Below are 13,271 nucleotides of genomic sequence, written 5' to 3'. Positions count from 1 at the left end.
AATATCCATGGAGTTGAGTGTACTATACCTGATCGAATTCGTTTCGCACATGGTGGAGTCCAATGGAATAATTTTATTTCTGTGCTACATATGAATTCTCAAGAGCCTCGGTACTTAAAATAATATAAAATTTACCATTTTTCTTTTGCTTGTTTTTCATATGTGAAAGGAGATAATGAAATGCAACTTACCGCAATCATAGGTAATGTTATTCTACAACAGAAAATATGAACCTTAAAAATTTTCAGTGTGGCTATCCATATAAATTACAGTATTGCCAGAATAACATTTCCCCCAAAATCTAAGTTAAGGCAGTGTCTAGAGGAACGAACTTAACTGCATTTGATTACGAAACTTTTTTTTTAATCCTGTGAACTACTTTTTAAACATTATTATTTAATTTTAATAACTGTATGTTGAAACTATTTTGTTTATTACAAACTAAATACAACTATTATTTAAAAAGTTATTCACAGGATTCCAAGACAATATGATACGTAATCAAATGCAGTTGAGTTCGTTCCTCGGGAACTGTTATTCTGGCAATACTAATTTCCACGGATGGCACCACTGAAAATTCTTCAGGTTCATATTTTCTGTTGTAGAATAACATTATGTATGATTGTGATAAGTTGTATTTCATTATCTCCTTTCACTTATGAAAAACAAGCGAAAGAAAAATGGTAAATTTTGTATTATTTTCAGTATGTCAGGCTTTTAAGTCATAGAATAATCGATAGTTAAAAGAAATAATACTTAGAGTTTTCTTTTTAAAAAATATTCATTTTCCCTTCGTAAGGTTTATTATACTCCTATCCGAGTCAATATACGACTATATGAATTATCCTTACCTCAAGGAAGCTTTAAATTAAAAAAAAAAAAAATTAAAACTGATAGAAAAAAGAAAAATGTGTTCTAGCTAGTGATATAAACCAGTATGATTTAATTATTTTCTCAAGACGTGAAATGTACAACGTTTTGTTCTTTAGACATATTAATTGATTTACTTAATTTCGAAACTTTAAATTATACTTGATACAATTTTACTAACGGAAGTCTTTGCTGAACGAACAATATTTAGTAGTTTAGTAGTGACATCTACCTTTCGTTTGGAGCATTAAAAGCTAAACAGTAGAAAGTACCTCGTGCATCTACTAACAGACTAGGCTTAAGGTTTTAAATGTTGAAAGTACTTAAACATAGTTGGAATATTCAGGTCAAAATGAGGACTCGTTTCTCCGAGTCAACGTAATCCTGTTCGTAAAATCGTGTTACTTTAATGAAAATTCCTTCTACACTACGAAGCAGAAGAGAGTTGCTATGTTTTAAAGATTAGGCCTTGGTAGTTAGCCGATGGGTCAGGAAAGGGGGGGGAGAAGGAAAATTCACCTGCAGAATGAGATAGCGTCATGATGCGTCGTGTTGGGTGAAGAGGGGACTCTCTATCGTAAAGGACCGAATCCTCGTATTAGGCAGAGCCTATTATTGTTACTAAACATTGCTCTTGGATACAACAGAAGGACCGGCGACAAATTGCAATGTAAGCACTTTCCTTGTAGGGTCTAAATCCTACCAGTTCTAAAGATATTAGACTTTTATGCAAAGGGATCGTAAGAAAATCTATTCAAATATCACCGATACAAAATCTTTTTATTCTTAAAAAAAATAAAAAGGGTAATTCGTTAATTTAATTTTTAAAGAAATTAAAACCTTTTTTATTAATTAATGTTATATTAAAAGACATCCAAACGCCCGTTCTTCGCACGTTAAGAATAGATTTGTTGAAAATATTAGAACGATGTATTTGAAAGCCCTTCAACTCCAGTTCCAGCTTCCACTTGTTCAAAATGGGTCTCCAGCTGCGTCTCGTTCACCTATGGTTTATGACTTCTACAAAATAAACCCATAAAGGTAACTATAGTCAAAGCACGTACGCAGGAATTTATTTCGGGAGGCGTCCAAAGCTTTTGGGGGAACCAAATTCAATATGAAGATAAATTATGATTAAATTTGTAAAATTACCTCAAAAATTAAACTAAACTTATGAAAAGTTAGGATTTCAGGAGCTCCAGACCCCAGGACCCATCCCTTCGTATGTCCTCGTTTGAAAGTGGTATATTAAAATGCTTTTGCCCCTTAATATGAATGTGTTTCATAGTAATACCCATAGTTTACAATAGCTAAATATCATATTTTAGATCGATACACATCGTGTTTTCACCATTTTCTTTTCTCTGTGTGCTGGATCGAAACATCTTTCAGGATTCCTACTTCCAAAATGAATGATATATCATATTTAAATGTACCGTGTTACTTTCCATTGTTAAAAGTAGAATGTCATAATGTATTAACCAATATTAAACACCAGTAAACTCAACTCAGTAACTAGTTATTCAGATCAAAATGAGAGATCTGACAGCTCTGTAGAGTCGTGTGTGTGGTAAATCACGTAAATATCACCCATGCATTTGTGTTATCTGACTTCAATAGTTGTTGGAGTTATCAAAGGAATTGCGCCCTGTACTTGCTCCTCTCACATAAACACCCTGTGTTTCTTGAAATTCATAGTAACACCGACAAATGTTCTATCTCACTGGTAACGCTGTCAGTTCTGAAAAGGTGTCAAGATGCACGCTGCATTGTAATTATAGATATGTCTTACTAAACTTCAGAACATAAAACACCTTTGGTTGCATATATGTCACCTTGTGAACAACTAATATATTACGATCTGACTGAACGCCAGTACTGCAATCGAGCGGTAACAGGCTTCCCAACCGTACGATAATTTTCTTGTTATACGATAATTTAAGCCTTAATGATAAAAATATAATAATATCCTTGCGATAATAGGTGGATATACTTTTGTGCAGCTTTTGAATGTAAACCTTTGTGCAGTTTTTGAATGTGAAAATAAATTGTACATGTGCATTAATTTCAGAGCAATAACTTATGGGGAACATAGCAGAGGGACAACTTCTCCTCAGGGAAACTCCCCGCCGTTCGAAGGGAGCCCATTTTAAGACAAAATTTCCTTGCTCCATATACCATACGAACATGAAATTAAAAATGAAGCATCAAATAGGTTTACTACATTACGTAAACAAAACAGCACAAAAAAGGTAAATAGAACAAAAGTGAGTCGTGGGCCCATTTAAGTAAAAAAAAAATGTCTACTATTACTGGCCTAGAAATAATATCTATTCTTACGGCTTTGAGATTTGTCAATATTGTCTCCTTAATTAATTTGTCATGTATGGAACGGGCTCAGGGGCGTAACTAACGGCCCTGCAGACCTTGCCGTGCGGGAGGGCCAACAGGCTCCGGGGGCCCATGAGTAAGAGAAAGATGGAAAGAAGAGGCCCAAACGTTAGAAAAACATTTTTTTCTAGGGGACCCAAATACGCGTATTAATGCTTGTCCCCCTCAGAAAAAAATCTAAGTTGCGGCGCTGATTAATTTATTATAAAATTTATTATAAAATACTAAGGTTTTTAACAGTCATTCCTGCTGAAATAAATCAATTACAAGGTAAAAATTGGCAAATTGCAATCCTGCATCCATTCTCTCTCTTTAAATTATGGCTTTTTTAAAGGTAAATTATAGACTTTCATTCAAGCAACTACAGCATCATCCCTATTTATCCTAGAATCATGGTTTATCTCATTCTCCTCAGAATAGGACAGCTTTTCAAACGGTGCATTTACGTTTCCCAATGTTTACGAGGGACTGGAAATATTGTTGGTGTTCAGAGTAATGTTACTAAGGATTTTCTTACATTTAAAATGGTGACGACAGTGACGCCGATTCGTAGTTCAAAACTGAAGATTACTAGATAAGTTTATTATATATTATTGCTATTATTAATAAAATTATACCTGTTCCTACAATTATCATGTGCATAATGAATATACGATAATGTTAAAGGCGAAAATCGATAATTTTGTTCTATGAAGTTGACAACTCTGAAACAATGATTTGAAAACCAAGGATGTTATAAATAGAGGATCTGCGCATATGTATCTTCATCGTATTAAATCGATGAAGTCAAAAAACAAAGCGAGCATCGGCACGTCTGATTGGCTACTCTCGTTTCTGCCATCGTCTGATTGACTACTTTCATTTCCGCCATGATTGTTGGCTCAAAACATTGCGATCCTATTGGGCGGAGTGGGCAGAGTAGGAGTGGCGAAGCTGTGACGTATGGCATCATGATTTTGTTGTAAGGGCAGATCCTCTATTTTATAAGATCCTTGTTGAAAACTATGACCGTTCAACTACTTGTATTTAGTTCAGGCTGAAGCATGGTTGCACAAATATTGAGTTCCTAAATCAGTTTTTCTTCTTTGAAACACGCTGTACATTATCTAACTAGACCATCCATATATTTATAATGAATCAGATGATTTTATTGAAGCACTGCGAAAGAAAATGAGTAATACTTAGTACTGGGTGGGTTTGAATAATGTTAGAAAATTTACCCACTACCAAATACATTGGTCAATCGTCAAAAGCAATATATCTAAACATTACCATGTTAGAAAAAATGAAGAATTTGACTCTAACGTTTGTCCCAAAGAAAATAAAGTAATATTTTTTTTAATTGAAAAGAAAAAGAAGAAAAGGATACTCAATAATATAAGAAAACACAGGATAAATAAACGTACACAACATGATGGTCCACAATTATGTACTGTATATGGCGTTTCAAAGACTACGGTAACGAAACTAGCAGCATAACTTGGACATAAAATTGAACACAAACACATTATACTCATACCTTTTCTTACAAGAATTTTATTCTCTGTTCTTCATGGCTTGGTCCACCAATTCACCATCCAAATCGATAGGTATACTCATGTCCAAAACGATTGTCGCATATCTGTAAGAATATAATTTGATAATGATTTTATACGGTACTTTTAAGGCGGCAGACTACTAAATATTTTTGAAAAACTAATAATTTTTCTTTTGCCCGTTTTTCGTAAGTGGAAAGAGGTAATAAAATGTAACTTACCACAATAATAGATAATGTTATTCTACACCCAAAAATATGAATTGGAAGAATTTTCAGTGTTGCCATCCATAAAAATTACAGTGTGACCAGAATTTGAATTACTGAAAAATCTAGGTAAAGGCAGCGACTAGAAAAATGAACCCAACGGTAATTAATGACTTATCATGCTGTCTATGTGTCTTGAATACTACTTTTTAAATAATATTTCTATTTATTTTATAAAACTTACATAAATTATTACAAAATAAATAAGTTATTACGAAATAAATAGAAACATTATTTAAAAAGTAATAAAGAAGGAACATAGACAGCATGATAAGTCATCAATTACCGTTGAGTTCATTTTTCTAGTCGCTGCCTTTACCTAGATTTTTCAGTAATTCAAATTCTGGTCACACTGTAATTTTTATGGATGGCAACACTAAAAATTCTTCCAATTCATATTTTTGGGTGTAGAATAACATTATCTATTATTGTGGTAAGTTACATTTTATTAAATCTTTCCACTTACGAAAAACGGGCAAAAGAAAAATTATTAGTTTTTCAAAAATATTTAGTAGTCTGCCCCCTTAAAATTAATACTATGTGTATAATCGGGAAATGTATATTTCTGGTAAATTTCGCAGTAAAATAATTATAAAAACAAAAATTAGAATGAGTAAAACAAAATGTTGCTAAATGGATAAGAAAGTTTTATTTTTGTTTTATTGTTCTTATTTACTGCTCTTTTGACATAAAATTTGCTACATATATGTCTTTGCCGATTATACACATACCAACGTTATAAGAAATACCGGGCGAATTCGTTGTCAAATTATATTCCTATAACAACATATTTATAGACATGCGACAATAATTTTGGACGAAGAGCATCGTTGTCACAAGCAGTTTGCAGACCCGTACTGGTATCCTGTGGAACTTTTCTGTGATAGTTTCCCGTAGTTCGGCTAAGTTGTGTATTTGAAGTTGACGCACTTTGCCCTTTAAAACATCCCATAAAGAAAAGTCAGGTGGTGTCAAATCGGAAGCTGGGACTGCCCACTCCACATACTCACTCGACCGATCCAGAGGTTCGGGAATGTTTCGTTCAATCACTTCTCTTGCACTGGTATGACTTAGTATTGCATACGCTAACGGTTCTAAGTCCAGTGACCGTATCCTCACCCTCCAGGCTACACAGTGTTGCCATATCGAAACTTTTTGTCCAGAATTACGAATACTACAGTCAGTCAAACATCAGATGCATAATTATGAACCACCCTGTAAGTTGCCCAATTGCGGAAAGAAGTTGTCATTCATTGGTTTCGTAAGTATTATTTTGTTGTTGTTTTGTTCAAATGTGACTAAGTCCATACCTGAAATTTGATGCTTCATAACTCGGGTACTAATGGTCTACACACCATAATATTTCTCACACCTGTTTTGCAGATCAAGATCTACCAACATGCTAAGTTTGGTCAAATTCTTTACGAAAAATCAATAAAGGACGAAAATTGAATTAACATTAAAAATATGTCTCATTTTTAAACGTACATGTTCTAAATGTAAATTTTCTAATTAAATGTTCTCCTTTCTTTTACAGGTAAGCAACGACCAAGTGATAACTGAGAGTTCGTTGTGGTAAGAATACTTAAATATCCAATTGTTTAAAATTGATTTATAATATGCATGTACACAGTGTATTCAATAAGAGCCGGGACTACCTCGAAATAATATATTTATCCATGAGAAAAATGTATTACCACGTTAAGTTCCTAAAGGGTGTCCCTTAATAAACAAAGCAACTTTTGTATTGCTCGCCATTTCTTTTCTAGTGAGTTGGCAACACTGAAAGTTATACAATTTTCATCTTTTCTCCTTGTAGTTAGTAGTCACGGAGTGGGAATTGCATGATCGTCGTTTGTTTTCTGTACGGGTAGATATTCATAACATTTATAATAAGTTTTCACTATGACAACACGCTGTTTCTTCGTAAGGTGCTCCATTCTTACCCGTACAGAAGACAAATGACGATCATACGCTGTTCGGTGCTGCATGACTACGAAACACAAAGCCAGCAGATGAAAATGGTATTGCGTTCAGTGCTACCAACTTACTTGAATAGAAATGGCGGGTATTTCAGTTCTTTATGGGACATCTTTTACATACATCCCTTTCCGCGTCACACACTCGTAGGTTCTGGAACGCCCTAGGAAAGTGATTCACCTTAACGATGCTGCTCAGTACCACCGTTACTTTCGCGTGAATCGGTGCAACATCCTCATAATGCTCCCCTTGAGGTCAGATTTGATGTCCGCTGAGGTCAAATCAATCTAATATGGATTGTTATCCTTCTTTTGGCCAAAAACTAATGAGCAAAATAACTGGTGTGGGCGATGTATTGTCGCTCTTAGCCAAAAGAAAGATCACAGTTCATAGACTATCAGTCGTCAGAATGCCATGATTTATAAGTAATTTTATGCGTATGTGTGTTCTATTTCCTGGTTGGAGGTAGATAAAGTGATTTGATCTAAACCAGTAAGAAAGATTAACGATGTATTTGTAATTCAAAAATAGGTTAGTTGCACAATACACATAATACAGTGGAAAAATGTAATGAAATATATCACTTTAATGTCTCACGACCATGCCCTTTTAGGCTAAGGGAGACGGATGATTAAGGCTAATGAATGATAATGGAATAATTGGTGGATAAGATTGTGGGAGGAAACGGGAGTACCCTGACAAAACCCACTTTACGGTATTGTTCACCGCAAACTTACTTGGTAGGAATCGAACCAGGGACCACACGCACCATAGGTAAGTGTTCTACCACTGAGCCACCGTGCCCCCTACATAAGCTCTCTGTGGTTTTAGGTCTTTAATGCCTTCATCAAGAGACTATGGATAAACAAACAGTGACAAAATAGAGTGTCCCATATATAACCTGCACGCCTCATGCACGAGATTCAAGCAACACTTTAACAGCAACAATGAACTAACTAACAATTGATAGATAATAGTAACATTAAACAGTTACTTGTTTATACGAGATGCTGGAAGCAGAGGTCTGCATGGGCCGGAATTTTTAGCCCGAGCCCGGCCCGAGCTCGTGTGATAATCAAATGAGCCCGAAGCAAGCCCGAATTACAGAAACTTAATAATTAACACAAAACTATATTTTTATTTACAGCAATTAAGAGGTTTAATTTTGCAGTTGTGCTTTAAAACTCCTCCAGAAAGAAAGATCCAATAAATATTGTTGTACAGTATATTTACAAAGTTAGGCACGAAAAAGCCCGGAAATATGGTTATATATTTAAAAGTTTAGTGCCCGAGGCTGGCCCGGGCCCTAAGTGATCCGTTCCGCGGGCCCGGTCGGGTTTAGGCCCGCGGGCTCGGCCCGAGCCCGTGGAGCTCTAGCTGGAAGTGATGGCCGTGGGCATTCAGGCATCGCTGACTTTGTTTTAGAACGTTACTAGCAACATACTGCAATTCTAAGGCGTGTTGTTAAATTTTCTTGTAATGTTCCGTTTAACATCGTCTAGCGAACTTTCGAGGCTGTGTTGCCACCCTAAAAGTAATTTAACTAGACATGATTAACCGGTACGTGAGGCGTTCCTGTTTTATGTGAAACACCCTGTATATTAAGAAACGATTTGAGATTGGGTGCTTGAGCTCCCTCCAGATGAAATTCTGTGTAAGCCAAATATTGAATAAGTTTATAAATAGACATTATTGGTAACTGATTTTAGCTTCTTGCATTATTTGTTTCTTATGGTTATTCAAATAGGAATAAGGAAAATTTCAAATGTAGGAACTGAAATAGATGAGTATTTTGAGAACCAGACTTAGGAATACCAATCATACATGAAAATAGTAATTATGGATTCATTACATAACCATTTACAACATCAATTAATATTTCCCAGATATTACCTAACTTCTTACACTATACTTTAAAATGACTAAGTCCTTGATCAATGCGGGAAAAATAGACCAAAATATTGTTAAGAGGCTAATAATAACTGAAGCAGATATCGCGGTGATGACTCTTTCTAAGAAATTTAGAAGGAAGAAAATGCTTGTTGAGGAGATTGACCCAAGGAAATTCTTAAGAAAACAACACAACAAGATTTTCGTCTGAGATTAACAGATCCGAGAAAAGTAGTGTGTTAAAAGAGAGTGTTGCCGTGGAGATTTCTTGCAACAGAAACAAAAGATGACAACAATCTCATGTAATTCTTCCATACGGGGTTAAAATGGAAGTAACTATTTCAGATGAAGGGGGAACTCTGATGGAGAAAATGGAGATATCTAAAGGTTCCAGAGGCTTGACAACACTAGAACTAACAACCTAGGACGTAGCAAATTGCCCTTTGTGGCCATTATATCCCCCTCTTAAGTAATTTGGGAAAATGTCGCCTGTGGTGTTCTATTCATGGTAACTCGTGCTTGTCTTTGAGACACGATGATCCAAACAACAAACACGTAAAACTGTTTTGTAGAAACATCTCGACAAAATATGTTTCTAATGTCCCTCAAAAGTGTGATTGCTGCGTGAACTTCAGATTGCAACACTTATCTTAAAGAATGTTATTGCGTTAAAGTAGGAAGTATGTTATACTACGAGTAAAATGAGCTTGTTCAAAGTGATATACTAGCAGTCCCATAATGTTTTATTATTTAAAAAGAAATAGGTATGAAACGAATATTTTCTTAGCCCGTTTAATGGAGAAAACGTCTATTGAAGTGCACCATAAAAATATGTTGTTTTTTTCTTTTCGGAGAATGCATTTATAGACGCAGTTCCTTGAAAAGTGTCTTCACAATTATTTGCCACCTTTGGTCTTTTTTGAAACTTGATATTCATAGAAAAGCACTTACATATCCTTCGTATGAAAAATATTATTTGTAGTTTCAAGAATCACTAACGGTACTTTTTCATTAACTTACCCACACTTGCTAACATTTCTAAGGAAAATATTTTAGCTTTTACATTCGCTTTTAGTAGACGAATATTTTTCTTTCGGAACTCTTTCATACATTGTTAGCATACGCAACGATGGTAAACCGGGTTAGATTCTCGGCAGAGGTCATGTGGTTCGGATTATACATTAATTGTAAATCAACGTCTCATATAGCTTCTGCGCTGATAAAATAACTAAACAACAAACACGTACAATCAAACCAACCTCCAATCAACGATAGTGTTTCTTTGCAGTTTCTATTGCAAGCAAATTTATGTGTGTACCTTTGACGTTGTAATTAGCGCTGGTAGTTTGCTACTGATAGATATTGCTCATTGTTCGGTAAGTATGAGGCATGAAACGTGTAAATCGGTTGAAATATCAAATTCGATTTTTTTCACGATCACCATACGCTTCTGTTCTTTTAGGGGGGCGCGGTGGCTCAGTGGTAGAGCGTTCACTTCTAGTGCTTGGGATTCCTGGTTCGATCCCAACTCGCGCCGCGTGGAATTTGTGGTGGACTAACATCGTGCTCGTGGGTTTTCTCGGGGTTCTCCCGTTTCCTCCCACTTTCTTCATTCCACCATATCGCTCATCATCACCGTCTTCTTTAGCCTAACCGGCATTACCGTGGGACGTAAAACAAAGATCTCATTTCATTTTTCTTCTGTTCTTTTGTTACTCGCTAAAAGAGAGTGGACGAAAGGAGGCAGTTGATAAATAGTAACTCACCAGAATTTAAGTTCGAGCATTCCTAAGTTCAAGCCAGACAAAGGAGGTTACCTGAAGGTCGTCTTCCATGGAAGTTTCTTAGTTTGCCACAAATGACCTAATAATAACTCTAAAATACCTATGATAATGATGAATATGTAAACGGAAGATCACTTCCAAGGTTGATTACACCGTACAGTCGTACCGGGTAGCGAAAGCACTGGCGCAAATCCCGTGGGGATGAGGGGGATATGTCCCCCCCAATCTTAGAACTGGGGGGACTGTCCCCCCAATAATCCGATTTGAAATGTGTTTCTTTGGGAAAAAAAATGATGATTTGTGTCCGATTCCCACAAAGGAATGTGAGGAAATTGATGTCCTTCCAGAATAAGCCTAAAATCTGACAGCCTCCCAATGTTCAAGACAACTCTGCTCCCTGATTCTCCACAGTATTGTTTTTCAACTTCACAAATATTTTGAGCATCGCTTAACAAAAAAGAAAAAAATCTTACTTGTCCCCCCAATGTTGAAAACAGATTTGCACCGCTCAGCGAAACCGAGAACGCTCATCTTTTACGTCGCTACTGTTACTAAAAAAATAAATTAAAAATCTAAAATTTTCTGCGTACTAAAAAAATGAAAACCTTTAAAAATGATAGGTTATTCATTCATAAGTCTGATACAGTAAATAATCATTTTACTATACTGTAGCGAAGGAAATATGAAGTCTTATTTTGTGGCATCCTTTACAATGTTATAGGGGAAAATATGTTTTTCTATTTATATATTTCACACTCAGATATATTTTGAGAATGTATACTACAAAATTAGCTTCTAAGCTTTCAATGTTATGCATTGCAGATAATTTCTCGAAAGGAAATCTTTGAATATAAATAAAATTCCTCTATTGCAAAGGCATGCATTTTTAGTTTCTTTTACCTTCATAATACATTTTTTTGTTTTATTTGAATACAAACGCTTACTCTGAATTTTATCTTTGAAATATTTGTTCAATTATTTTTGAATATTTGTAGTTTGTATCATCCATCCCAGCAGAAGTTCAATTTATTTTATGTTTTCTTTGTTAATTATCTTGCAGGTTTTTTTTTTATTTATTTATTTTTTTTTTTTTTTTAATGACGGAAAGGCTTTAGGATACCCTTTCAGTTTCCATGGTTTGCAATATTTTTGCCTAAATGAAATGCACCAAATTCTTTATTAATTGATCAAACATGCTGAGACTTCTCTTTAAAAAGCAGTGGAAACAATACCATTTCCAAGATAAACTACTGATATTTATATAGATATATATATAATGAAAAGTAATGCGTGGATTCAAGTCAATGTGGGATTTTTCTTTCTCTTGGATAAGAGATGGACCTTACCACTTGCGGCGGGAAAATGCAGCCCTTACTTCGGTGCTAGTGTTACCAACCATGGTCACTCTGTTTCACACCATTAAGAAAACTGCCTTAGATGCACCGAAAAAGTCTTGACACCTGAGTAATGGCAATCCCGCTGCGAGCTGTCAGAGATGATTCTCTTGTTGGCTCCTCTATACTAATGCTTATAAAAGTTAAATAACTGTTATTACCGCATGATGCGCTGAAGTTACTGATAACGTTAAGACACTTGTTAAACATGATGGCGGACCAGTCTGTGAGGGCAAACGTAGAATAGTTGTTGTTATGAATTGTTTAATGAATGAAGGCGTAAAACTAAATGAAATTTACAGAAAACTTCAAGCACTGTGTACCACAATGAGACTCTTATTTACAATATAACTTGGTGGTGTAACATGTGTTAAGGTAAGTAAATAAAAATTCTGTATAACTAAACCGTCGTTATCCGGCAGGGCGTAACTACCTAACATTCCCCCACATTTAATTCCATTTAAGAACGTTGATTTCATAAATAATAATGTTTTTTTTTTTTTAAATATTGATCGATTCTGAACAAATATTATACTCAGGGGTAAAATGGATCTGAAGAGGTGGGGGGACGGTAGATGTGACACAACGCCATGCCGTTCCCCTCTGCCTATCTTTGTCCATTGTATTTTTTTAGAAACTGGGGGGACGCCGTACATATATTTTCGAGGTGGGAGATCGGCATGCGTTCCCCCTCACTTTTATCCCCGATTATACCGATAATTGTAAAATAAAATAAAAAAGAACTCATAAAAGTACCTAGGTAAATACTTGCAAAGGAATACTAATACTTGCATTCATACTATAGTAGTAATTGCATGACTTGGCCGAAGTTTGGACTTTGACCCCGACCTTTGTGACGTCATAGGTCAAAGGTCAATGACCTTGGCCCGGGGTCAATGACCTAGGGGTACCTAGGACCACCCCCTCTAAATTTTGGCAGGGGTACCTTGGCCCACCCCCTAAATTTTGGCAGGGGTACATAGGACCACCCCCCTTAAATTTTGGAAATTGCCAAATCTAAAAATTTGGTATGGTAGCCTAGGACCATAGTATGTACTTCTATCAGTATTGGGTGTCTATGTCGTTCCCTTTTATGGGTAAAAAATTGCCAAAAATTTAAATTTCGGGGGTTTTTGACCTAATTTATCCCCTTGGATGAGA

This window comes from Thermobia domestica, chromosome 12 (genome assembly GCF_964235325.1).
Source record: "Thermobia domestica chromosome 12, izTheDome1.hap1.1, whole genome shotgun sequence".
Lineage (NCBI taxonomy): Eukaryota > Metazoa > Arthropoda > Insecta > Zygentoma > Lepismatidae > Thermobia > Thermobia domestica.
The sequence above is the reverse complement of the archived record's forward strand: the minus strand, read 5'-3'. Positions refer to the sequence as shown.